This window comes from Saimiri boliviensis, chromosome 2 (assembly GCF_048565385.1).
Source record: "Saimiri boliviensis isolate mSaiBol1 chromosome 2, mSaiBol1.pri, whole genome shotgun sequence".
In the NCBI taxonomy this organism is placed as follows: Eukaryota; Metazoa; Chordata; class Mammalia; order Primates; family Cebidae; genus Saimiri; species Saimiri boliviensis.
In genome coordinates this window covers 19529382-19555293 of record NC_133450.1, presented here as the reverse complement: position 1 = coordinate 19555293, position 25912 = coordinate 19529382, and the positions used below count along the sequence as shown (strand labels likewise).

General features: G+C 35.6%; 1 long non-coding RNA gene across 3 annotated transcripts; it reads right to left on the bottom strand.

Moving 5' to 3' along the window:
* Positions 1 to 1257: 1257 nt before the first annotated feature.
* LOC141583490 (uncharacterized) lies at positions 1258 to 24538 on the bottom strand. Of its 3 annotated transcripts, XR_012516119.1 has the most exons (5): positions 24424 to 24538; positions 22597 to 22807; positions 8285 to 8382; positions 2841 to 2936; positions 1258 to 2132 (listed from the first exon to the last, which is right to left on the bottom strand). It is a non-coding gene; the product is annotated as an uncharacterized LOC141583490 (long non-coding RNA). The 3 variants fall into 3 exon arrangements; XR_012516118.1 differs by having other exon boundaries at positions 1258 to 2936; XR_012516117.1 differs by lacking the exon at positions 2841 to 2936.
* Positions 24539 to 25912: the final 1374 nt, after the last annotated feature.

The window sequence follows — 25912 nt, the reverse complement described above, 5'->3', positions numbered from 1 at the left end:
TGTATATTCACTTCTACCTTTACCTAAATTGAAACAAAACAAACAAAAAACAAAACAAAACAAAATTACCTTTTAATGCCTCCTGTCTCAGTCTGCTTAGAGTGACGTAACAAAACTCCATTAGACTCAGTGGCTTAAACAACAGAAATTTACTTTCAGACAGTTCTGAGAGCTGGAAAGTACCAGCTGATTTTGTTCCTGGCCAGGGTTCTCCGACTGGCTTGCAAATGGCTGCCTTCTTGTTGTGTCTTCACATGGCAGAGAGGGAAAGGTCTGGTGTCTCTTCTGATTCTTACAAAGGCACCAATTTCATCAAGTGAGGACCCAACTTCGTGACTTCATTTAACCCTTATCACCTTCTCCTTTTCTCCAGATACAATCACGACTGGGAGTAGGACTTCAACATAAAAATTTCAGAAGGCACAATTCAGTCTCTAGAACTTTCTTAAGTCTAAAATTTATTCATTTTTTAATAAACTCTACAATGCTTACCTCCTATTCCACGTAGTCTATAGCCATTGTGGCCTCTTCCCTTTTCTATAGAAATCTTTGTTTTAATAATAATTCATCTTCCGGAAGATAAAGATTTTGATACTAGGAAAAGGCACCTGAATAACTACCATTTATTTAGCAACTATAATATGCCAATTATCCTGTATCCATTGCCTCATTCAAACCTAATTGCTACTTCATTATATATATTTTACTCCGTACATTTTCCAAATGAAGGACCTGAAGCATATAGAGTGTATAGACTTTTGCATATTCTGAGTCACTCTTTCAAGAATCTTTCCTCACTATTTATTTCTAACACATTAAAAACAACAAGAGCTCTCAACAAAGTTTGGAACTCTCTTTTGGGAGAAATGATCTGACATTAAATTTTTCACTTTCAAACTGATGCTACCAGTCTGATCATAGCCCATTGTGAAGATGTGAATATGTATTACACTTTCAATATGCAAGTTTTGGAAATACTTTTTTTTGTATTATTTTAGTTATTTGGTATATGTAAAGTAAGTGACAGAGAGGTGGATGATATTTGACCAAGTCTGCAACGTCTTGTATTGAAACATATGTTCTATGTCGAAAGTTTAAAAACTCTGAACTTGAACTTTCTCCCAAGAGAGTTTGATTTTCAGACATATGCCTCTGATATTTCCCCCTATGATGGGGTGAAGTTGAATCATTTTCAGCATCAAAATGTGTCTTGAGATAACCTGCTTTTCTTTAAGACAGTAGAATATGGCTTGTTGGTTATTTCTTTTGTGAGGTTTTTTTTTTTTTTTCTATTCACTGGCACTTCTCTGGTGATTCATCCTTCAGGAAAAGAAAACTTGCCAACTCATTTTTCATCCCTGTAGTTTCTACTTCCACTCCCAAATATAACAGTTGACAACTTACATTGTACAATTGTACATCCATAGGATACTGAAGCTTGGAACTCACCCCTCAGTAGAAAAATCAAGTAAAAACTTTTCAGTGTAGGTGGGATTAATCACAAATTAAAATGTAAGGTTCAAAATGAGTCATCAAGACATTTAGATCCATTTTGGTACAAAATGAGATAAAAATAAAAATGTAATCATTTTAGCACCAAAAAAAGAAAAATAGATGCTAACTACAGATTTATAAAAAGTGACTACTTTTCTCATTTTCCAGAATTTAATTTTCTTGAAAGTTTAGAGCTCTTTCTCTCAACATAGACATTGTGATACACTATGAAAATCTTGTAATGAGTTGAAATACAATTTTCTAAAAAGTTGGATGCCAAAATTATGTATTTCTTGGCCCAATGGTTAGACTTGGTTCCTAGAAATGAAGTGACCTCCCCTGCTCACTTTGGTCTACATGCCCAGGACAAAACAACAACCACAGCAACCAGGGAATAAAAACAAGGAAAAACACAGAAGAAACATTTGTATCTCAACAGCCACATCAATCTGCCTGAGTTGACATAACAAAATTCTTCAGACTGAGTGGCTGAGAAAACCAAAATGTATTTTCTCACAGTCCAAGGGACTAGAAGTCCAAATCAAGGTGCCAGCATGGTTACCCTCTGGGGAGGGCTCCTCCACTGGGTTGTAGATGGCTGCCTTCTTGCTGGGTGCCCATGTGTCCTTTTCTTTGTGCTGTAAAAGAGAGCAAGCAGTGAGCTCTCTGGTATCTCCTCTTATAAGGACAGTTATTCTATCATATCAGGGTCTGCCCTTATGACTCCACTTCACATTAATTACATCATTAGAGGTGAAATCTCCAAACACAATCACACTAGGAGTTAGAATTTGAACATACAAATTGCAGGGGACATAAGTATTCAGTCTGTAGTAACAATCAGAGACAGACAAAATATGTCCTTCATTTAGAAGCCATTCGCTCTGTCTATTGCACCCCATGCAATGTTCTGTGCTCATCATGTATACTTAGGTACACACGTGCAATCAATTCACCTTCCTACAGGACAGGAGGACAAAAATTATCTCATGTCATATGTACAGCCACTTGGCAATTTATAGACAAAACTACCTTTGTAATCCTAACCTCTCTGATAACTCTTAGATATTTTAAACAGCTGTCTCTGTCTCTAACTTCATGAAGGTGTGGACAGCTATATTTGTCCTCTTATGAAGTAAGGAAAATCATTGTTTCGTTTACAAAAGTGTTTACAGCACAGATGCTTCTAGCAAAGTGGCTTATGTCTATACTCGGCCTGATGGTAGGCAAATATTTGGTTTGTTCTGGAAACAAAAAGATGTTTAAAGCCCTGAGCATGGGAACGAATTTAGAGTAATGATGGGAAGCATCTTTTCTGAGAAAGTCTAGTTAGGTGCTAATCCTACCTTTGGTTCTAATTAACAGGGAAACATTTCTTTAGTTTTCTTGATTCCTCTTTTGTCCCTGTGCAAGCTATTCTCCACACAGCAGCTTCAGTGATCCTTGAAAAATAGAAATCAGACCATGATATTCACTTGCCCAGTGGCCTCTAATGTCTCCCCATCTCCCAATGCCTGAAATCATGTTTACTGTCCTTGGATACTACTCTCATATGGTTTTTGCCTTTCTCTCAGCCATGTCCACTACCATTTTACCCTTCCCAACTTTAATGTTGACACCTGCTGCCCTGCTATTTCTTGAATATGTGAAGCTTCTTCCTATCGCAGTCTTACCTGTCTTCCTTCTTAGCATATAAATAGCTGTTTCTTTAGTACCTACAAATGTCCAGCTACCACATATTAAATGAATGGTGAAACAGCAGTATTACCAGTGAAAACTATTGAAACCAAAGATGCTATCCAAATATGTTACAGACATTATAATGCTTTAATTACAAAATTTCATTTAGGAACCATTCACTTTGCCTATTGTAACGTAGACAGTTACTTTGTTAACCTCAGGTTGAAATAAATATATATCTGAAGAAGGTGTTTTATGTGCCTTCCATTATTCTTTAAGTAGAACATGACTGAGAGAAGACATAGTATGAATCAGTTCCTTTACATATTGTATTTTATCCTCAGTAAATTAGATAATAATATCTTAAGAGAGATTGGAATTTGTTTACATATGAATCTACATTTACTTCTAAGAATCTGCTGAGAACTGGACGCTGCTTCATAATAAATGACCGTCCAGATCATTACTCACGGCCAAATCTTTTCAGTTGTGTTTCCAAAAGAATCAGTCAGGATTTAAAAACAGGACATTATGATTCCATCTTGCAAATGCCAGCCTCAAAAAGTCTTAGTGAACCTTGATATCAGCCTGGCTAGCCATGAGAATACAGCTAACTGAATCTACGTGCTTTTCGACACTTGTGTGAGCCTGCTTTGAGGATGTGCAACCTCAGTCTTCCTTTCCTGACTGCTGGTGTTTGTAGTTAACCTCGTTTGGCTGCTTTGATCCCAATTGATTTATTCTCCATCTCCTTAACTACTGGCTAGATTTGTATGAAAAAGTTGGCTTCGTTCCCTACCTCCTATTTCCCCTCCTGATTCTGTCTCTACCCTTTTCTAACCTACTCTCTGTCCTGACTTCATGGACTACACCCATGGGGTCTTTTATCTACTGGTTCTCCACTGGATTCAGCTCATTGGAAGAAGGAAAGAGAATAAGAACTTGACATGTGTTTTCCCACACCCTCCCTGCAGGCCACTGGTTCTGCTGCTTTTCTCCGCCAGAGGCTACAGTGGTGGCCAGACCATCCTCTTCACACATCTTTTATGATTCCCAATAACCCCATGACCCACTTAACTTCTTCAGCCCTTTGAAGAAAAGTAGCCGTGCCTGTGGTGTTAGACTCTGTTTCCTTCTAACTGACTTATTAAATTATACTCAAATACTCAATTCTAGTGTGTCAACAGTTTTCTTCTAGGATTATGATTACACATTTACTCATCACCTAGGAAAAAAAAGTAATTTGCATGTATTTTCTCCAAAAGGGCATATATATTTGGAAAAAAGCATCATGGCTTCACAAAGGGAATATAGCAAAAAAGTTAATAGTATACTTTCAATTCTTTGTTCTGTCTTTTGTTAGTGATTTAAAATTATGCATATTGTTTTTCTCACTAACATCAGTTTCCTCACCTGTAAAATGTGGAAAGTAATAATATCGAATCATTCTATCTAGATATCTAGACTAATATCTGGATAGAATAATTCTATCATGAAATTATTCTGAAATATGACCTATATAAAACATACAGCAAAATGTCTGGCAAATACTAATTTTATAATGGTAAACTACATCTTAAAATTTTCCTGATCTTATTTTGCGTTAAAACTCAAAAAGCTAAAACATTACTTCAAAATTTTCCAAAAAACAAACAAACAAACAAAGAAAACAAAAAAGAACCTGAATTGTTATTTGTCAGCTGCGGTACAAAAAAACTGTATTTTTAAAATGACCTAACTGGGTATGGTGGCTCACACCTGTATTCCCACTTTGGGAGACCAAGGTGGGAGCATCACTTGAGCCCAGGAGGTCAAGGTTGCAGTGAGCTGTAATCACATCACTGCACTCCAGCCTGGGCAACAGAATAATACCCTGCAGTGAAAAAAATAAAGTTACATGTGATTCTAAGCAGATGATCACCGCAGGCCTGTAAATCACCAGGGGAAGACCCTGAGTAGAAACAAAATTAGTGCTTCTTTAGTAACTCACTCAAGGATAGGTTCAATTCTGAGCCAAAGGCATCCTAGAGATGTGATCTTAGCCTGGCCATGGTGGCTCACTCCTGTAACCTCACCTCTTTGGGAGGCCAAGGCGAGAGGATTGCTGGGGAAGCCAACAGCTTGAAATGTGATCTTATAACAGTTACTTAAATTTTGCACATCAGTATCCTCACCTAGAAATGATATTGAATAAATGAAAATCTGTACTATATTACCTCATTTAATTCATGAAATACATGCCATTCCCACTGGGAAAAATAAATGTTTCTGCATTCATTGCAAACCATTTTGTGATCTAACAAATCACTGTTACTTTTATTACTGGTAAAGTTATTCTTGTTACTATTTAATAAGGGTACTTCCTTTCCATGTGTTAATTCATTTAATAAATATTTATTGAATGTCTACTATACGCCAGGTACTATTCTAGGTGCTAATGGCACAGTGATGAACAAAACAGATAGTTATTTGTCTTTTTATAAATGGTGATAAGCTCTAAATAAAACAAAAATGAGGTGAAGCGTTAGCAGGGAGAGGAAGGTAAGATTTTGACAGAGTCCTATGAATTGCAGAGGGGCCCGGGAGTCAGTGAGTGTGGAAGTCTGGACTTCTTGCCTGTAGCTGGGGATGGGTGGGGCTGCAATGTTGTCTGTGGTGCTTGCCTAGAGTAGAGAAGCTACTGTTTAATAGTATCTGTCTTTCTAAGGTGTCCTTTTTCTGGTCCTTTGACTAGAAATAGTAGACTTTGATGAGAGAGAGTAGTCTTTTGGGAAGGCTTTTTTGACTCCACCTGTTGGTATTTCTGAGATGCCATCACTTTTAGCACCAAATTTGGAATATATGTGGTCAAAAGAAAACCTTGACTCACTAACCCATCTGCCTTCCTCTCTCCATTTTTCATAGTTTTATAGTTTTTTTTTTTAATATATATTATGTCTGAAGGTTTTACTTCTACTTTTAGTTTGTAGTTACTGGGGAAAATGGGGAAAAGTAATTCTGTTCCTTTCTGGAGACCAAAGTCCAAGGAAGGACTGTACCATCACACACACACACACACACACACACACACACACACACTCACATACACACAGAGACACAAATAGACTTCTCCTTGACTTAACAAAATGATGGAAACGAATAGCTTTGGAATAAAACACACTTGGTTTTAAAAACGATGTTTACCACTACATTTTAACCTTATTCAAGTTTTAGGGTTATGGTTTCCTTAAGTTTAAAATAATAGCAATATGTCTTAACTTACAATATTGCTGAAGGAAGTGAGCTAATATATAAAAAGCACTTAGCACAAAATAGATGACGAGTATTGTGTTGTAAATTTTTATCTTTATCATCATCCTCATCAATTAATAGCCAGTTAACTATGTGTTTAGCCATAAGTTAGAGAATATCCAATTTCAATAACTAAGAAGTAAAGAAATTTAGTGATTTCACATGTCACGTGCCAGGTAGGCTGTGCAAGGTTTGGACTGTGGCTCAATTACACCATAAACAGTCCATGCTCTTCTCATCCTTCAGATCTGCCATTCTAAGCACAATGAGCTATTTGATCTTGTATCTGTCACTTCTTCATAGCAAGATAATGGCCCCACTTCCAAGCACAACAATTACATTTGAATAATAAAAAAGTAGGGTCAAGGAAAAGATAGAGAACTTCTACTATATGTTACCCTCTCCTTTTATCAGCGAAAGAAAACACTTCAAAAAGTTTCTTTGTTGACGTCCCCTAAAATCTCATTGCCTAAAATCAGCTCTCATGGTCTTCTCTCATTGCAAGGCAGTCTGAAGAAGAAATTGCTAAGCAGTAACCAATAGGAAGATCGTGACAAGCTTAGAAAATTCTTTCTTCACCCATGCATCTTCTGGGGCTATTCACATTGGTACTGTGAACAAATCAAGACTTTATAGTAGAAAGAAAAAAGGAAGTGGAGAGAAATAATATCTAGTAGGTAATGAATCATGTTTTTCACAGTCATGTTATGAAAAATAAATGTGATTGTATATCAGGTGCCTAACATGGTACACTTTAAACAAGAAAAGAATAAAAAAAGAAATCAAGAATCTATGCTTTGTAAATGAGATTGGCCATTGGAAAAACACTTCTGAGGAGTAAGCAGTATATATTTTGAAATAAATGTACAATGACAATATTACTAAAAGTGTTCCATTTACCAAATGCACTTAGCAAAGAATGAGCACATGGTAAGCATAAAATACAAAGCACTGTGCTAGGCCTTTAAGATATTTGAGCTGACTTATCCTCATAATGCTACTAGGACATGGGATGTTGTTAACTCCTTTTGCAGGGGAGGAAATTGGGAACAGTGAGGTTAAATAACTCGCCCAAAACTGTACAGCCAGTCAGAAATGAAGCTGGAATTCAAATTCATCAGCCTGACCTCAGAATTGATGTTCATACTTCTTCTACTGGTATGTCGTCAATAGTACACTATGTTGAAATGAACAAAGACAGTGGAAATAGGTATGAACAGAAGAGCGTAATAATCATAATGGAATTTAGGAAAATAAAAATTGCTGGACAAATCTTTCTCATGTCTACAGCAGAGTCATTTCTGGCGATAGTGCCCTGAAGCAAGATGATTAGCCATTTTGTCACTCTAAGGAATGCTAGGTAGTGAGATCTAACAGATATCACTACTCTGTCTCTATATTTATAAGCCCTCAGATTTTTATTTTTTCCCAGGAACTATATCTCCAGAAAAAAAAAATTGTTAGCTTATGGATATGCTGCATATGGGCCAATTATCTAACTAACTGGATGCAGCAAACCACCATGGCATGTGTATACCTATGTAACAATCCTGCACGAGCTGCACATGTACCCTAGAACTTAACGTATAGTTTAAAAAAAAGCATTTTTATTTTTCTCGATTAATTTAGGTTGTTTTCAGCAAAGTGTCTAAGTTCTCCAGAGACTGGGCTGATGGGAAGCTTTGTCTCCTAGAACTCCCCTCAAAAGTTCTTCCTTATCATCCATGACAGGTCACCTTGTCATCTTTTTAACTTGTCATTCCACATTTCTTTTGAACCATACAGTTAGTGTAATTTGAAAGTAATGATTCTGACTTACTGAGTCTTCTTCTTCCAGTTGGGATACATTGTACTACTTACAGTAGTCACATGGTCCATGGCAGGAGCATCTCTGCATTTTATTACATCATGAGTGGGCTGAAAGTTGAGAATTTCCAAATCAGCATGAAGTATGTCATTATAAATTTACCAAGTCGTGGGTTTTTTTAGTTTTCCAATAAATTTGTTTTGCCTGTATAAATATTAAAACTTGGAATGAAAGTGCCTCCTGGAGCTTATGGTTTACTAAGACTCAATCAAATCTGTGTATTTGGGATTGAGCTCATGTAGTCAGATACTTCCCTAGTGTCGTAATTATATAAATACACATCAATTAGAAAACCACAGTCTTTATCTATCTATATCTCAACATCTTCAATGTTACTTCCCACTTTCTGGGGTCTGTGAAATGCATTTTTTGGTTCCCACACTCACCATCCTGGCAACTTTGGAGGGTGGTTATGTCTAATTGCTTTGCTTAACATCGTTGGCCAAATTTTTAATAATAAAATCTGGCACATTTTGACAAGTCACCTGTTTCTCTAGTACCAGGTTTCATGGTGCAGGTGGACAACAGTTTTCCAGCTACTGCTTCCCACTGCATGATCCAATAGTGAATAAAATCCTTCCTAAGGGCAGTGTCCTTTAAATACCTTTCAAGAGGAAAATGCCTTCATCATCATTACTATTAAAGCAAATCTAAGTGAAAACTGAGAGAAACTCACAGACAGCTGGCTCAAGAGTGTCAATAATATTATTTTTATTGTTTAATTTTTCTGATTATACACATTATCAGTGAATTGTTTCTGAATTTGACAAACTTTACAAAAATTTGTTTCATCATAAATCTATCTGTTTTGAAGTAAGCACAAGACAGTGCGGTCCTCACTGTTAAACTCCAGTATTCTTCTTTTCTCTGTCAAGGTCAACTTCACCCAGACTGATAAAGTCAATACAATAAACAGAGAGCCTTGAATACATCCTGGAGCAGCTCACTCTCATTCCCATAGTTGTTTTGGGTCCTTTTCTCTCAGAATTATTTGGTTACTGATGAAATTCTTCATAAATTCCAAATTTTCTCCAATGAAAAGTCTCCCTTAAGTGCTGAGCCATCAAGTCAAATCCCATAATGAAATATTGTAAGTGTAGTTTTCTATCGTTTTTCATTTTAATTGAAAATAACAAAATAGGCTACATTAAAAAAGTTATATATATAATTTTAAAGTTATCCCATTTTTGAGGCCACACCAGTATGTTTTAACAGCATTGATTATGGCATGACTTTTTGTCATGTTTTGGAGAACCGTAGACACAGCTCCTGCATATGTATGCTAAAGAAGCTTAAAACATTGAACCGTCTGTGCTGAGAGAACATTTGGATAGCTACTCTCTTCCTATTTTAGTTATAAGTAATTTATTCAATTATATACCAATTAATATTATTTAAAATATATATTGCATTTTATATGCATTTTGTAATATAAACATATTATATTATGTATATATTATATAAATATAATATAAGGAGGAGGGTATTGTGGGGATAGAATCATCACTTAACCACAGGCTTAAATAAAAAAATTAATATTTGTTAAAGTCCAAAGACTTTAACCTGAAAAAAGAACAAATTACAGAAGTCCTGAAATCCCTTATAGCTTTTCTTGGGTTTTACAAAAACATCTGTAAACCCATCAATTGTTCTAAGAAAATAGAAGTTTCATATATAGATTTTGTAAACATAATTTAAATTGTAATCCAAAGCAATGTTTCTTATCCTCTCCAAGTAGCCTGTGACAGGTTACTTGAGCCTAAAATTGCAAATATTTTGATATTTCATTGAGATGTCTCCACCCCCCAAAGCACTGGGATTATAAGGGTGAGCCACCACACAGATCCAGATTAATTATTAAACTGAATACAATGTCTACATGTTATTTCATTTCTGTGATACGTAGCACATGACAAATTCAAGTTTTGCCTTTTGGAATTTTGTGGAAATTTTTCTGGATAGTGTTTATAGTCTGTGGGTTGAATCTATGTATGTGAAACCCATGTGCATATGTATGTATGTGTTTCTGTGTGCATCTGTGTGTGTGAGTGGTGTGTGTGTGTGTGTGTGTGTGTGTGTGTGTGTGTATTTGTGTATATATCCAATTGATTCTGTTTCTCTGGAAAACACTAACACAGAGTATAAAGTACCCAGCATAGTTCCTGACAAAAAGTAGACCCTCAGAACAAGTATTTTGCTGTCTTCCAAGTTAGGACCAAAATAAGCAGAACTAACCCTAAGCAATGTTTTCTGAAAGTTGCTAAGGACACCAGTTATCAAAGATATGAACAAAAATTTACAAGCGTCATCACCTATGAAAAATGGGCAGTCTCTCGGTTTGCTTTGAGTCATTGTAACAGAGACAAAGACCTCTCAATCTCAACATCTGAGGCAGCATGTCCCTTGGCATCCTGAATCACAGAGAAATGTAGAAACAGTCAACTAAATTACCGAAATGTGAACCACTCCTAACTGCCAGATTAATTTTGCATCTCAATGAAATTTCATCTTTTGGACTCACAGCTACTTAGAAAAGTTTTTCATCATTGTTTTATTATTTTGGTGGGAAGTGGTGTTTGGTTTTTTTGTTTGTTCTCAAGTGAAAAGAAAAACTGAGTTAAATAAAATCATAAATTTAGGACTAGAGGAGTGATATGACGTATGTGTGCATGTGTACTTTCTTGGTGGTCCCAATCTTGGAAAAAAAACGTTTATGTAAACAAAAATAATCTGAAACAGATTATAGGGAAGTACATCAGAAAAATATATACAGAGTGTCTGGTATGATTTGAGGATGTTCATTGGAGAAGTTGTACTGGAAATATAGTGGAAGAATTGTTTGTTTTTATGTAATTTGACACAGTTGTGTTTTTGTCTAGTTTGATCGATGCTAGTCTTGTGTCCTGTCTCCCCTTCTTTCCCTGTCAAGTGAGTCATTGACCATATGGCTTCAGCTCCTAGTTTGGCTGCTGAGGAGGAGGAAAAAAAAATGTCATGATAAACATGCAGACCATTTAGAACATAAGGTTGACATAGCTGATCCCTCCAGCACAATTTCAAGAGAACTGGCAATTTGAAGCTATTTTATTGAAAACCAAATGTACCCTTTTTTCATCTATGTGTCTAGTTCATCTGCAGGACCCATTAGTGCCAAATTAAAATTGCTTAATATTTTGTTTGCATTACTTATATAAGTGTTGCAATGATTTGTTGTGTTGGGAGAAGACATCTATGTATCTAGGAAATCTATGCCTTTATGTCTTTACTCTGCCCAGTAATTTTCCTGGGCCTTAAACATTTTTGTCAATTTCTTTGTATCTCAGAAGGCATATATTGGTGACAGCAGGCTTCTTCCCTTAAAGTTAGTATTCCCAGTGTATAATAGGTTTTATTTTAAATAGTTCAGTACATCATGCAGAGAGTAAGGTGCGTGTGTGTGTATGTATATATATGTATATGTATATATGTGTGTATATATATATGTATATTAAATTAAATCAATTAAATAAAATCAATTAAAGTTTTAATTGATGATTAATTTATATACTTGTTTGGTTAAAAGTTTAATGATGATAATGGTGGGACTTAGGGTAACTGCCTGCTTCACCAAGTGTTTCTTTCTTTTTTTTTTGAGATGGATTCTTGCTCTGACATCCAGGCTGGAGCGCAGTGGTCTGATGTTGGCTCACTATAGTCTCTGCCTCCCAGATTCAAGTGATTCTCCTGCCTCAGCCTCCCAAGTAGCTAAGTAGCTGGGATTACAGGCATGTGCCATCACACCTTGCTAATTTTTATACTTTTAGTAAAGAAGAGATTTCACCATGCAGGTCATACTGGTCTTGAACTCCTGATTCAAGTGATCTGTTGAGCTTGGCATCTCAAAGTGTGTATGTTTCTCCTCACTCCTATCTATGCTTTTACTGGGATTTATGTCCTGGGAGCCAGAGGGTAGAACTGGCAGGCTAATCTACTTAATTTCAATGGCCCTGTACTTTATTAGGTTTATGATCCCCTTAATTTTAAACTTTGAATATGTTTAGCTAGGGCATAGTCTTTCCATTCCTAGCCTTATTTTAGCTGTCTTCACATATTTATTTAACTACTCTGTCCTTTGTAGTTATTGTTATGCACATTTTGTAAGGTATATTGTACCTATTGCATTACTCATTCCTTTTTTGGGATTTATGACTTGCTCCAAAACAGTGTCATCCTAACTCGAGGATTACATTTTAGATCTAAATGTTAGAAAGGCATCAAAATTTCTGCTTTTTAAAGAGGTGGTCAAATATAGCATTGGCATTTTTTTATGCTTCTGCTGAAACCTGCTTCCTCCTGTCCATATTTCATAGTTTTAATATATTTCCCTTTAAGCCTGTGGCCTACTAGGGTGCCGATCTTCATCCACCAAATACACTTGCAAACATACATCCAGTGTACTTTTCTGTGAAGCTGTATTCTATTTCAGCAATCCTTGCTTTAACTCAGAACTATGACTTCAGGCACAACTGACAACCAGATCTTTTTAAAACGATTCTCATGGTGGCCATTCCATCATGTGGGCCAGTCCCCTTAGTCTCATCTTCAGCAGTTTTCCCAGGTATTTTAGATTTAAACACCACTCTGCACAGTATTGGTCACTGGTACTGTTTTGATGCGAACCATAATCTCTTCTGTTCTAATTGCTAAACCTTAATCATTTTGGTCTAGTTGTGACACTCAGACAAATCACCTCCAGAGTGCATTGCTTTTAGGTCAACATGTGATGAAGAGAGAATCGGGTTTAAAGTGAAAAAAAATGACAAGTAGAAAAAACAGTTTATCTTATTATTTTCATAAATTCCTGTATTGGTCTGTTTTCACACTGCTATGAATAAATACCTGAGACTGGGTAACTTATGAGGAAAGCAGTTTTAACTAACTCACAGTTCCACATGGCTTGGAGACCTCAGGAAACTTACAATCATCATGAAAGGAGAAACCAACACATCTTTCTTCACATGGTGACAGGAAGAAGTGCTGAGCAAAGCAGGCAAAGTCCCTTATAAAACTATCAAATCTCATAAAACTCACTAACTATCATGAGAATAGCAGCATGGGGTATCCACCCCCATAATTATATTCTATTATCTCCCATTGGGTCCCTCCCATAACACATGAGAGTTATAGAAACTACAGTTCAAGATGAGATTTGGGTAGAGACACAGCCAAATCATATCATTCTGTGTCTGACCTCTCTCAAATCTTATGTCCTCACGTTTCAAAACACATTTTAAAAGTCCCTTCCATCGATGAATGTGTAAAATCAAAAGAATGTTAGTTACTTCTAGAGAAATACAGGTATAGGCATTGGGTAAATACACCCGTTCCAAATGGAGAAATTGCACCAAACAAAGGAGCTATAGGACCCAAGCAAGTCTGAAATCCAGTAGGGTACCCATTAAACATTAAAGTTCCACAATGATTTCCTATGACTCCATGCCTCATGCTGATGCAAGAGGTGGGCTCCCATGGTCTTAGGCCAGACGTCCCCAAACTATGGCCCGCAGGCCGCATGTGGCCCCCTGAGGCTATTTATCCGGCCCCCCGCCACACTTCAGGAAGGGGCACCTCTTTCATTGGTGGTCAGCGAGAGGAGCACAGTATGTGATGGCCCTCCAACAGTCTGAGGGACAGTGAACTGGCCCCCTGTGTAAAAAGTTTGGGACGCCTGATCTTAGGCAGCTCTGATCCTTGGCTTTGCAGGGTAAAGCCTCCCTCCCAGCTGCTTTTGTGGCTGGCATTGAGTGTCTGGAGCTTTTTCAGGTGCACAAAGTAAACTGTCAGTGGATCTAACATTCTTGGATCTGGAAGACGATGATCCTCTTCTCATAGCCCCACTAGACAGTGCCCCAGTTGGAAGTCTGTGGAGGTGGGGGAGTACTCCAATCCCACATTTCCCTTCTGCACTGCCCTAGCAGAGGTTCTCCATGAAGTTTACATGCCTGCAGCAAACCTGAACATCTAGGCATTTCCATATATCCTTTGAAAGTTAGGTGGAGGTTCCCAAACCTCAATTCTTAACTTCTGTGAACCTGCAGGCTCAACACCATGTGTAAACCACCAAGTCTTGGGGTTTGTCCCTCTGAAACAATGGCCTAAGTTGTATATTGGCCCTTTTTAGTCAGGGCTGGAATGCAAGACATCAAGCCCCAAAACTGCACAAAGCTGCAAGGCCCTAAGCCTGGCCCACAAAACCATTTTTTCCTCCTAGGCCCTGTGATGGATGGGACTGCCATGAAGTCCTCTTACATGCTCTGGAGACATTGTCCCCATTGTCTTGGTGATTAACATTTGGCTCCTTGTTACTCGTACAAATTTCTTTAGCCAGCCTCAATTTCTTCTAATAAAATGGGCTTTTCTTTTCTTTCATGTCAGGCTGCAAATTTTCCAAACTTTTATACTCTGCTTCCCTTTTAAACATAAGTTCTCATTTCAGATCATCTCTCTCAAGTTCAAAGTCCCACAGTTCTCGAGGGCAAGACCAAAACACCACCAATCTCTAAAGCATAGCAAGAGTCACTTTTATTCCAGTTTCCAATAATTCCTTATCTCTGTCTGAGACCACCTCAGCCTGGACTTCATTGTTCATATCACTAACAGCATTTGGTCAAAGTCATTCAACAAGGCTCTAGGAAGCTCCAAACTTTCTCATATCTTCCTGTCTTCTTCTGGACCTTCCTAACTGTTCCAGCCTCTCTCAGTTACCAAATTCCAAAGTAGCTTTCACATTTTGGGGTATCTCTATAGCAGCACCCTACACTCTGAGGTACCAATTTACTGTATTAGTCAGTTCTCATGCTGCTATGAAGAAATACTTGAGACTGGGTAATTTATAAAGGAAAGAGTTTTAATTGAGTCAAAATTTGGAATGGCTGGGAAGGCATCAGGAAACTTACAATTATGGCAGAAGGCACCTCTTTACAGGGTGGCTGGAAAGAGAATGACTGTAAGCAGGGGAAATGCCAGATGCTTATAAAACCATCAGATCTCATGAGACTCACTAATTATTATGAGAATAGCATGGTGGAAACTGTCACCATAATTCAATTACCTCCACATGGTCCTGCCCTTGACACATGGGAATTATGGGGATTAGAATTCAAAGTGAGATTTTGGTGGGGACACAGAGTCAAACTATATCAATTTATTTAAATTTATTCTGCCTTAGTTTCTTTCTCTGTTTAATGGAAATAATGCCCATGTGTTCTAATTTTGTTGAGAATTAAATGACACTGAGCATTCATATGATAATATAAAAATAACAACCATTTATATTATACATCATTATGTTACAATTGCTTTACATTATCTCCTAACAACAACAATAACAACCATTTTTTAGATTATGTATTTTTGCAAATACAGCTGAGGAGAGATAACCAGCTTATTCCAGTCTCTCATCAGTATTTAATGCCAAAACAAGGATTTCAACTAGAATAGTTGGCTTCAATGCCCACAGCTACTATACATCATATCATTCTGTCTTTAAAAATTAGGACTTGTCACATATAAAATGCTCAATAAATGCACATTTTAATTCCCATTATATAATATTGATGTTATAGTCATAAAAGTTTTAAAAATGACTGCATACTAACAAAATTATGACTTATTTGAGAACACGTATCTTGCCTTATTCATAATTACATCTCCCAGAAAACTAAACACAATGTCTTCCATATACCTGATGTTCCAGAAATATTTGTTGAGTTCCTCACAGTTTCTGACATTCACTTTTGATTGGACAATAACATTTAATCCATTAGTGTGTGCTTTTACATGCATAAATTCTGAAGTATGTTTGAACAAGAAAATGTTTTAATAAAGAGTATATAATCATGATAATCTGTATAAACTAAATCTGTCGACGGATGTTATGTAATTATTTATATGAAGTCATTGGTAACACAACCAACATATAGTTGAATTCATTTTTAACAACCTCATTAAAATGAAATCCCAAATAAACATAAAATTCATGTCAGTCATGGTTAGAGTTAGAGTAACTGTTTTTTATTCTCTATCACTTTCTTCCATGCAATTCAGTGGTTAACTTGATAAGATGTTGAAGATAATGTGTGGGGCCATGGAAGAGTGGGACCTGCTGTTCTGTTTGATTTTTGTAACATTCATATACCTTTGGAAGAAGATAACTTCACATATGGCTTCTTTCTATGATAAATGGCTGTCACAATAATGGCAGCCAATGAGCCAAAATTCCAACCACAGCCAAAGTCTATGTAGATGCTGTGTTGCTAAACCAGTCCTCCTTGGCAGCAGTCAGTGAATGATTTCATAGACAGGACAGTCTTACTGCAGAAGTCATTTCTTTACCAAAAGCTATCTATTCATAGTGAGCTGAAGATAATGACTATCAATCACCTCAATGAGCTGCTATCACAGAGGGCAATTTGACCCAAGTAATGACACATATATATTCATTCTCAGATAAATGTAATTGTGATTCTTTGTCTAGTTATTATAGAGGTAAAATCCCTTGGTGATACAAAACACATTTTAAACCACAAATCTTAAAATCGACAGCAGTTCCCCCTAAACATCCCTGTGGTATATTTGTGCAATCTTGAAAGACAGTGATCTGATGGTGGCTTTCCTTAAAATCAATAACCTTGTCTGTTTTTATTCCTTTAATGCACATACTAAACGTATATCTTGTAAAGATATCTGCATTGAATAGAACAGCAACATTTTTTCATCCTCTTTTAATTGGCCTGATTAAACCAAAGAAACTACCAACCAGTCTGTTAGATGAAATGTGTTGATTAAAGGAATTTTAATTAGTATATGTTTGATGAAAAAATAACACTTTAAAGGAGAAAAAGAGATAAAATGTTCTTGATTTATAAAATTCTTTTCAATCATAAAGACATTTTTCCAGTCAGTATATCCATCTTCAAATGTTTGCAGAGACAGTATGTATGATCCTCAAGGCAACGTGATAGATGATGCAAGGAATGTCAATAATTACACTCTGTGTTACCTGTATATGATGTGGTCACTGATCTAGGGACAATGTAATATAGTATGTACATTGTGAGGGAGTAGGTGATAGTCAGGAAGGAGTAATTTAGATTTTGAGCACCAACAGTATATCAGATACTTTATAAATAACCAGAAACTTATTAGCCCCATGCTTATTTAAAATAATTGCCCAATTTTATCAACAATGTATGAAGAAATCGACTTTATCAAACTATCACTATGAAACAAATTCTTGGTGTTATAAGCACTGTCCTTCTACTTATATTTTGTCATACATTTCTTCTCCAACACTCTTCTCTCAGGTAGCCCTGAGTGTCTACCCTGAATTACTTTCTTTCTCCCTGAATCACTTCTTTTAACATCTTTGAAGTGCAACTCTGATAGATAAGCATTCCAATTACTTTTTGTTAGTTTGATGATGTATTTATTTCTCCTGTACTTTTGAAATATAATTTCACTGGATATCATATTCTAGGTTGTTGAATATTTTGCTTCAATACTTTAAATATTTCACTTTATTTTCTACTCACTTTAATTGTTTCTGAGACATCTAATTTAATTCTCATCTTTGCTCCTCTAAAGGTGGAGTGTACATTTTTTTACCTCTTCTGGCTTTCTTTAAGATGTTCTGCTTGTCTTTGGTTTTCTGCAGTTTGAATATGATATGCCTAGATGCAGTCTTTTGGTACTCATCCTGCTTTATGTTCTCTGAACTTCCTCAATCTGTTGTTTTAGTGTCTCTCATTAATTTTGCAAAGTGCTTGGATAATGTTACTTCTAACATTACTTTTATTCTTTTATATGTTCTTCTGGTATTTTAATAATATATTCATTACAACTTTTGAAATTGTCCCACTATCCCACAGTTTTTGGATATTTGGTTTTTTGGTTTAGTGTTTTTTTTAAATCTCATTGCACGTAAGTTTTGTTAAGTTTCTATTGCTTTTCTTGGCCAAATTGAGTCCATCAATGAGCCTATCAAGTGCATTCTTCATTTCTGTTTCAAAGTTTATTTAACATACTAATCATCGTCATTTAACATACTTTTCCTGATAATTCCAACATCCATATTGTATTTGAGTCAAGTTTGGTTCATTCCTTGGTTCTGTAGAGGATATTTTTGCTTGCCTCACTCAAAATTCCCTATATTTATTTATTTATTCATCTACGAACTAAGCATATTGTTTCAGGTAATGGGAACTTAGAGTTAGATAAATAATCCTTTATTAATAGGATTTACTCTAATCTGGCTAGCAGTTGGGTTATTTTTAATGTTTTCTGTAGCTTCAGGTGCCAGAAGTTTTACACTTATTTTGTGATTTTTGTGTTTTCTCCTCTATCAAATTTGAACTTCCCTTAACACTCCTTCTTATAATTTTGAAGGTATAATCCATTATCACCTTTTTGGTGTGGTGGTCGTAAGGTATGGGGGAGAGGTAGCATCTATAATTTTATTATCAGTTTCATTCTTTTAGTAGGTGTGTGTTTCTAGTCTATCGTCTCTGTAAGTATTTTTTTTTTAGCTCTCTCTCCTCTCCCTTATGTTAGGCAGGAAGGCTAAAAGATCTTGACTGGATAAAATGATATATAGAGAGAAGAAATTGCAACAACAAATGGATAACAGAGGTGAACAAAACACAAAGCTCTTGCCTCAAGGGTCTGCCATTATGGATTAGCATATTTACAAATATTTAGTATATTTTGTTCACATCAAAGTCATTGGCTATTTGAATTCTAGATAAAGGCATCAAATAGTATTGACATGAGTTTAAGAATAAATGTCATCTTCTTTGTTGGTTGAGGAACAGTTATTCTTTGCCTACCCTCTTTACTCAAGCATAAGTCTTCAAAGATTTAGAATAAATCAAAGCCATGTGACAGAAGGTTTATTCTTTAATTGTCATACTAAAGGACCACTCACCAAGAATATTCTATTAAGATATTATTAATATTTACTGAAATCTCTCTCTATTTCATCTTTTAACTCTGAGCTTCATTTACTTCCTTTATTTTCATAAAACTTTTTTTTATTTTGGTAAAAATTTGAATATTTTATAACAGTTTTGTTTTTAGTTGTGAGTTTTGCAAAAGCACTTTTTCAACATTTTTTTTTAATTGGACCAAAAAAGAATACCAAGCCACTAATATTGTCTGAAACTTTCTGTTTTCTATGATACAGTTTTGCATGATTACATTTTCATTTTTTTTACAACCTAAATTTACCATTTTGAATTCACATGTGACTCTTTTTTTTTTTTTTTTTTTTTTTTTGCAAGGTGGGGGTGTGGGTGGTGCTGTCTTATTACTAATATAGACTGCTTAAGGAATAAACAAGTGAATAGGTTTATTTCCTACAATCCTGTTTAGTTGTGTTATTCTATGAAATCAAGTTGAAAGCATATTAGAAGGATCTACAATTTAGTTCTTTAATCTTTTACTAGTCAGTCTTAAAATTCAAATTTAGGTTTAGTGCACAAATAATTATGGCACTAATCTGTGGTAAGTAATGACAGAGTGCTATAGTTTCTTTTTCAAATCTCCATTGAAACAAAAACTTATGAGAAAGCTCAATATAGCAAATGGGTCCGAATGGAGTGGCTTAGGTTGCACAGTAGCAGAGGTGCTTGGAGGACATTTCAGTGGTACTACTCTAGTTTTGTCTGTTATGACGTCCCCTGAGTTTTAACCTCAATCTCGTCTGGATTCTATAGGCAGTAATATCATGAGAATGCTATATGGGAAAGTATGCTAGAATCAAGAGACATGATTTCTAGCCTAGGCGTTGTACTTACTCTTTGTGTGACATGGATGAGCTAATTATGCCATTGCATTTAGTATTCTTAATTAGGAAATAAGAATTCCCATTTCCAAAAATATAATTATCTATTAAAGAATTTTTAGATACTATAGAAATAGAAGGTATTCTTGAGACATTAATAACCTTGGCATATGAGTATAGGTTTGACCTAGAATCTTTGTTTCTCCAATTGTGAGTCTAATATAAATATGACCTGATTATATATTTTAGGAGACAGAAGCATTAATAGAAAAAAAAAGGTGGTTTTTTTTTTGTCTGCTTTTTGCATTTTGCTTGCCTGAATATTTAGGTCATTCTGATGGACAATTTCATCCAAGGATTATTTGGATTTAATTGATCATGTAGGAGTTAATTAGGTTTGGAGGCAGAGCTCTGGGGAAGAAATTTTGATACAAGTAAAGGCACCAAACTCTATTAAAAAGTGAAGTCTATATTCTAGGGAATACATATTTAGCAATGATCACTTATTTATATATCAGCTGCAAACATCGGGTACATAACAGGTGAGTGCCAGGAGCCAAAGTGGATCTTGAGGGAATGGGGCTGAGAAGGGAATTGTTTCATAGTCCATAGCATGAAAGATCAAGATACCAGGTAAACAGATTTTGTGACTTTTTAGTTATTATGTTTTCTCATCCAAACATAGCACAGGGAAACATTTTGCGTATTTGCATTTTTTTTAAAAGCCCCAGTGAAGTGTTTCCAATATTCTGCTCTGTGAATCTTCTTAGTCATTTCGAGTAATATAGCTATTTTTCTCTGGAAGTAGCATCTTAGTATGTCTGAATTTCACATTACATTCGTCATCCTTTTTTGCCCTATCTCTTAAACACACACTTAAATTTATGTGGTCTGTTTTAGAGTTTAAAAGCACTTACAACAAACAAATGAAAAAAAAAAGGAAATTTGTTTTTAATTTTATTTCAGAAATGAAGACTTATCTGATGCATTATAATATATTCATTGTCTATTTTTAGGAGGAATATCCAGTTTATTTACACTAGGTAGATAGCAAGTAATTGTTACATGTGTTTTTTCATTTTTCAAATAGCAAAGAGTCATTTTTCCTCTTTGAAATCATTGTTTTTGTATCCACTTCCTGCAAGCATGAGCTTAGGAAGTGATAAAGTTGACACAGTTGCTGATGGATTCTTTTAGTGGCTCATGCCAAGTTGTTTCCTGGTGCCAAACACAATGGATCAGGAAATATGGCACGTGACCAGAAAAAATCTTATTGTTTTAAGTAAGTTTTCTCTCTTATTAAGGTTCCAAGCAAAAATGTCCCAGAATATTTAAATATTTCTTCTCTATGATAAATGATCCTACAAATGTTCAGATAATGATCTTCATGCAGTTTTCTTATTAGCCTAACACTTTGAAGAACCAAATTATAAAATAGTCCAATAAGTCTATGAAATACTTTTCAGAACAGATTAAATAAAGCATATTTTAGAAGAAGAGATTTGATCAAATAGAAAAGCAAAAAAAGGCTCAATATAATTCTAACAAATTTGATTTGATAGAAGTAATATTTATTCAATTCACATATTAACGATGTATTAATGGGGACAAACCATGCATTTTCATTGGATCTAATAGATATTCTGGGTTTTGCTTCTAAGAAGTACTTTGTAGAACGCTAAATTAATCATCCTTTTCATATGACCTATTGATGCCAAAAACTTCCCATCTTTATCCCCACAGATTTAATAATTTATAAAAAGTATTTTCTCCCTCTACAAAGGTCCTGAGCCTCCATGGATTCTCGGCTGTTTTCTTGTAGTTAGTATCATTTTGGCTTACATATTCACACATTTTTTTTTTCAAAGATTGGAATTAAGGTTTTTATGGGAACTCTAATCAACCAAGTCAGCAGCCAAATGCAGTCTTTAAAATTATTATTCATGTTCCATACGGGTCTTTTCAAGTACAAGACCACATCATTGTTTATATGTAAGCTATCTAAATGAAGATTTTAAAAATCAAGCCTGTTGGCTTAAATAATAAAATTCCATTCTCAGCTGTCAAGACATAAATTGATCATGAGCTGAGTTGGAAATACTTTGGCCTCTCCTTGAAGAAACATACTACATGGATTATCCTCTCAACCAAACATGTTCACTGAACAACCATCTTGTCAACGTTTAGGGCTACTAACTGCTCTACTGCTGCGTACAGGCAGCTTTGAGAAAATAGCAAAAACAAACAAAAACAAAAACAACAAACACACCAATGGGTTAGTTATTATTCTGCTGGCAAAGCTGAACGGTAGTTCAGATTTACAAATTTCCAATTACGTCCTGATATTAGTTTTCAAGAAGTGGAATGAAAACAGATAAGCAGAAAAACACACCAAAACTATTACTTTAAAAGTGAGAATTTGGCCAGACATGGTGGTTCATACCTGTAAACTCAGTGAAGCAAGATGATCGTTTGAGGCCAGGAATTTGAGAACAGTCTAGACAGCAAAGAGAGACCCCATCTCCTCAAAAAATTGCTGAACATTGTGGTTTGCACCTGTAGTCTTCACTACTTGAGAGACTGAGCTAGGAGAATCACTTGAGTCCAGGTGTTTGAAGTTGAACAGAGCTATAATCACACCACTGTACTCCAGCCTAAGTGATAGACAGAATGAGACCTGTCACTAAAATAAATAAATAAATATGAGAAAGAGAAAGAGATAATTTAGGGAAAAGATGATATATGATGATGAGTAGATTACATAATTGGGCTAATTTACCAGAAAAATATAACTTTCTGTTACTCTGCTCTGAAATCTAGATTTGCTATGAAATAACTTTTACAGCAGAGGTACTCAATAGATCAAAAGAAAGAAGGGATCACAGATTAACAAAATAATGAAGAAAGGAAAGAAGATAGACAATGGGGACATAAAAAATGACAGGGAGGGACAGGAACAGGAAGAGAGAGGAACAGGGGAGTGGGGAGTTAATATCCCCTCTTTTTATCTTTCTCTTGTTCTTTCAGTGACTCAGATAAGATTCCCTTTTAGGCCAAACAGTACTGTTGATCAGCAGCTGATCATGGTGCCCTAGAAATGACTGAACTCCTAAGTAGATACAGATTATTGTCCAAAAAAACTATGAGTGATCCATCTAAACAGACACACATTTTTTTGTGTGTGTTGATTTTAAAATTCAACAATCAAAAGGAAAACAAGGACATTTAACAAGAAAAGCAAATGAGCATAAAACCCCATTTTGGCTGGTATTCTTTGAGTAGACAAGAGATTATGCTGATAAGGCCAAGAAAGAACTAAAAAGGAAAAGCTAACTTTGTGAAGTAGAATCTCATCTGTGACAATAGGCTTGCAGTTTGTTTTAACAAAATAATATGAAAATATAACTCAGGTATAGAATTATTTTGGATCCCCTCCTCCAAATAGACACCAGATTATATTGTTTCCCTTATTTTAAACCTGGAAGCTTGTCATAGGGCACAATTTTTTTTTTCCAATGAAATACACCAGATAACCTATTGTCATAACTAATCCTTTCAATTATTTTATTTTAACAACTCCATTGGCTCCAATACTTGGAAATCTATGGAGTGACTCATCATCACTTATAGATGGCAGCGGGATGAGACACAATGTTTAAAGCCAAGCTAGATTTACAAACAAAACAAAAATAGACCCTCTCATGAATCTTAGGAATCCTTTTCTGCCTTATACTGCCCCAGTAATAATTTTTTTAAACATGGCTCTAAAATGGTTAAAAAATAAACCAAATCCCAGAAGATTCCTGAAAGTACAGTCTTTTTTAAATCAAGAACATCTCTAGATCTCCACAATGTAGATAGTTTTATACAGCACTTAGTACTTCCACATTTTCTCAACCTTAATATTTGATTCTTCACATTTTAATGTTTTGTATATTGAGAAAATTTTTTCATTGACTTGTACATTGAATATAATCTGTCTTTTAAGGGAAAACAGTTAAGCCTGTGTGATTCTTAAAAATAAAAAAACATAAAAATATAATCTATAAGTGAAATAGTAAATTATGAAATAAAATATAGGTAAGAATTAAGGGTATTACAGTTATTAACATCAAATTAACTTATATTATTAACTTGTAAACTGGCAGTTAGTAGTAATATTAGAATTACTTTTATATCAAACACAACACTAGAAAAAGTTTACAGCATCTATCTGGGTAATTCCAGCAAATTTCTTAACACTTTTTATTTAAGTAAAGGAATTATTTACCTCAGAGTGGAGATTAGGGGAACTTTTTCTCTGCCTCCATCAAAACTTTGAATGACTGAACACGGCTGAAATTTTTATTATTCAGGTTTAAAAACATGACTCCTAAATGCTTTTCCTACTGGTAATTTTCACAGAGACAGAGGAGGGTGTAAAAGTCCAGGAAATGTTGAGCAATATTTATCTTGAAGGGAACTTATAAAAGTAGTGAACACAGCAAACACAGCAGAACGCTCTGCACAGTTCAGCTCTCACTAAGGAGAAAGTGGCCGTGGCCTTAAACAAAGCAGGGATCACTGATAAAGGGCTCAGACTGTAAAGGTTGCATCTGTTTGTCCCGTATTTTAACTTTATTTTAGAATGCTGACATTTGGAGTGACTCTGATTGGTCTAGAATTAGCCCTCTTATCCTGTGAAACATCTGTACTGTATTGTTCCAGAGGATTAGCTGCCCCTGGGGATTCTGTGAAGTCAGGACAATGGAGGTCATTAAAGGTGCCAACATTTATTTTCCGGCCTCTGGTTCTGCAGGGGAAAGCCACGCAGCCGCCGATGGAATTTTTTTCTTTTTTTCTTTTTTAATCCAGTGCTCAGCATTCTTGCAAATACACCAAAATTAACAGTGAACCCAGCTAGAGTTGTTACACTGGAATTGATGACTTTAGGAATTTAGGATTATTTCCAGGCCAAAGAAGTGGAGAGAGAAAAATCCCAGAGTCCATGTCAAAGTTTGGAGTTGAAAGGAAATGAGAGCCTGCCTGTCAAGAGTGGTGCTTGAGAGAATTCTGTGTGGTATAGTGGGACACAGCCTTAGGTAGAATTGCAATTAAACTGTTTTCCTTCTGCAGTTTCCCTACCTGCAATCAACATTTTTTTTCCCTTTCATCTCATATCACTAACTTCATCAATAGTCCTTTTTCTACATATTCTGAGAGCAGAGGAATCTCTGCTAACCCAGATAAAAAACAAGAGAGGTAGCAATCTGTGAAGAAATGAGATTCCTAGTGTTTTGGGTTGAATTGTGTCTCCCCACAAAAGATACGATGAATGGTAACCTGCAGTACATCAGAATGCAACCTAATTTTGAAGATGGATTGTAATAGATGCACCTAGTCAAGATGAGGTAAGACTGGAGTAAGGGGGGCAACTAATCCAATGTAATTGGGGTGCATAGAAAAATAGAGCCATGTAAAGCCAGAAACACACAGGAAAAACACTGTGCAATGATGACGAAACAGATTGGAGTTATACAGCTGCAAGTCAAAGCCTGCAAAGATGGCCAGCAAACCACCAGAGCCAGGAAGAGGCCAGGAAAAATTGCCCCAGAGATTTCAGAGGGAGGAATGGCCTTTTCGACACCTTGATTTTTATGTCAGAAGCAAAAGCCAAAAAGCTGTGAAAAAATAAATGCTGTGAAACAATAAAATTGTGTTGTTTTAACTCCCAGTTTGTGGTCCTTGGTTAAATGGGACCTAGAGTTAAATTCAGTTTG